A 2,767-nucleotide genomic window follows, 5' to 3' on the forward strand; every position below is an offset into this window, starting at 1 on the left:
TCTTTATCTCTTTGTTTTCTTCAACAACCTGCATAATCAAATATTCAAACTTTTGATTAGTTTTATTCTACTCCTCAATAAAAGCATGCAAAGTGTCTTCTAAGAGACTCCTAGAAGATGAATGTGTATGATATAGGCAGGATATGATCTAGGAGGTTGTGCAGGCAGCTAGTTTTCAGACTTCCAGCTAAAATTTGGGTGATTACGCCCCCCAAAATTGTAGGTATCAGAGAAATGTGCAACAAGTTTCATGTACATACCTAAGGCATTACATCGTTCCTCATACATCCCTCTCATCTCAGTAAATGTGGGACACTCTTGGGGGAGGTGATCTACCCCGCCACACACAAAACATGGTCCAAAAGGCTTTGCATGATTAGTCATGTGTGTTGGCTTTAAATCCTAGTCTTTAACACCTCTAGCTCCCTAGTAAACATTTCAACTTTAGCCTTTCGATTATCCTATTATCTGAGATGGAAAATTCCACCACCATTTGGGTTTCTTGTAGATTGTGACCTATTTGTGCTCTCAGTAGCACTAGGTTCAGTCCAAGTGTGAGTTTTTTTAGAAAACTAATTGAGGTATTCTATGGCCTCATCAGGATTTTTCTATAAGAACTCACCATTACACATCATCTCCACAAATTGACACTCTCTAGGTGTCAGTCCCACATAAAAATAACTCACGAAGCACCAGTTCTCATACCCATGATGAAGACACATACTCAATAACTCCTTAAATCTCTCTCAAGACTGATAGAAAGTCTTACTGTTGTTTTGTGCGAAGGTGGAGATTTGCCTTTTTAAAGCATTAGTCTTATGTTGGGGAAAATATTTATTAAAGAAGACCTGAGTCATCTCATTACATGACCTAACAGATCGTGGTCTCAGTGAGTATAGCCAACTCTTAGCTCTATCATTCAAAGAGAAATGAAAGAACTTAAGTCTCACAATGTCATCAGTTGTATTTTGACTATGAAACTTCGCAACTATTTCCTCAAACTTCCTAATGTGCACATATGGATTTTCATTTTTCAAATTATGAAAAGTAGGGAGTAACTATATCATCCCTGTTTTAAAATCCAGTGAGCGAGTATTAGCTGGAAACATGATGCATGATGGTGTGGCTATGCATGTAAGATGGAGGTAATCTTGAAGGGTCATTGTGGGTTGATCTCCGGGTTCACTCATTTCCTCAAAATTAGAAGAATTATCAAACAAATGATTAGACAAATTAGACTCTGACTCTAACTCTAACGCAGGCCTACAAGCAAACCGACCAAATGCATCTCTATACCTGTGCATGCAAGATAGAGAAAAATGCCACATTAAAAAAGAACTACAAAAAGAAAAAGAAAAAAAATAAAGATTTAGCAAGCTAAAAGAGGGAACGAAGTTACCACCTTTCCAAATTGCTGAAAAAAAAAACTATATAGCAATTCTTCTACCGTCTCCCTAGCAACGGCGCTAAAATTTGATTATGTCTAAAGAATAATGCGGTAGTTGTGGCACAATTTTGGGGTGTCGGTTCCACATGGAGAGAAATTAAAAAAATAGCAAAAGGAACAAAGAAACTAAAGAAAAATATTAAATGATTAATAGAGAACAAAGATTAATTTTAAAAGTAAATTGAAGTGAAGCAAAGTTACTAACATAAGAAGTACTCAAATTTAACGAACAGTAGAGGGTCGGGAATCCCTTGCACAAATCTAGTATTTTAATTATTCTTAATTTATTGAATAACTCAATTGTGAAGTCAATTCCCGAAATTTCCAATTAGAATGTATAGATTTATAAATCAAAATTAAACCAAATATGACCCTTTAAAAAATCATTCACCACTTTTAAAATACGTAAATTATTATCCCTATTGAGAAAATTCAGTGACAACAATATACTCAGGAAGTGATATTGTAGCAAAGAATTAAATCAATATAGATAAATAATTGATTCAAATATAATCAAAGAACCAATTCATTCAATAGAAAATTTTTTATAATTATTCGGAAAAGAAAACATTAACAATGAATTGAGAATGATAAAATAAAAGAGTTTTAGTAATTGAAAATCAAACACATAAATTAAAAACAAATTAAAAATACCATATAATGTGCAATTTCATCTCTAGCCCTACTTGAGAATTTAGTTACCCATAAATATAATTGACAACAAAAATCTCCAGAGAAAAATAAAGCAAACGGCGGCCATGGAAGTAATTTTCTCCTCTCTTCAAATCTGCCTCTTGTGCCTATCCTCTTCTTCTATTTTGTGCTAATGATATGCTTATATAGGGTAGGAAAGAAACCCTAATGTCTTCATAATTCCTGCATAAAACAAATCGCCTAAATTTTAAAACTAATCTCGGCAGCCACATACGTACTTTTGGATTTCAAATTTGGAAATCTTTATTAGATATAAATTTATAACCCTTAATATAGCTTTCTAATGCATCAAGAATCGCATCAATCCTATATGTGAGTAGAAAGTTACAGTCAAACTACTAAAACATATCTAGGCTGTCTCCTAGCAAATTTCAGATTTGAACTTCTTGCAATTTCCTTTTGTGATTTTTTTTCTTTTTTTTTGCTTGATCCAAATTGCTCTCAAATCTTATGAAAGTCCTCCTTCAAATTTAACTGCGCTTTGACTTGGTCTTTTATAATCTCTGAAATTAAACATAAAAACTGCTTATGAGTATCCCAATGTAAATAAAAACTCAATTCAAGAATACACATTAACTCTTATAATTTCTATTCACATTTTAGCAT

The 2,767-nt window shown here is 33.1% G+C and overlaps 1 non-coding gene across 1 annotated transcript; it reads left to right on the plus strand.

Annotated features, from left to right (window-relative positions):
• The first annotated feature begins 702 nt into the window (after window positions 1-702).
• LOC122314566 lies at window positions 703-810 on the plus strand. Its single transcript, XR_006243786.1, has one exon. It is a non-coding gene; the product is annotated as a small nucleolar RNA R71 (small nucleolar RNA).
• Window positions 811-2,767: the final 1,957 nt, after the last annotated feature.

Source organism: Carya illinoinensis, chromosome 6, assembly GCF_018687715.1.
Source record: "Carya illinoinensis cultivar Pawnee chromosome 6, C.illinoinensisPawnee_v1, whole genome shotgun sequence".
NCBI classification, from domain to species: domain Eukaryota; kingdom Viridiplantae; phylum Streptophyta; class Magnoliopsida; order Fagales; family Juglandaceae; genus Carya; species Carya illinoinensis.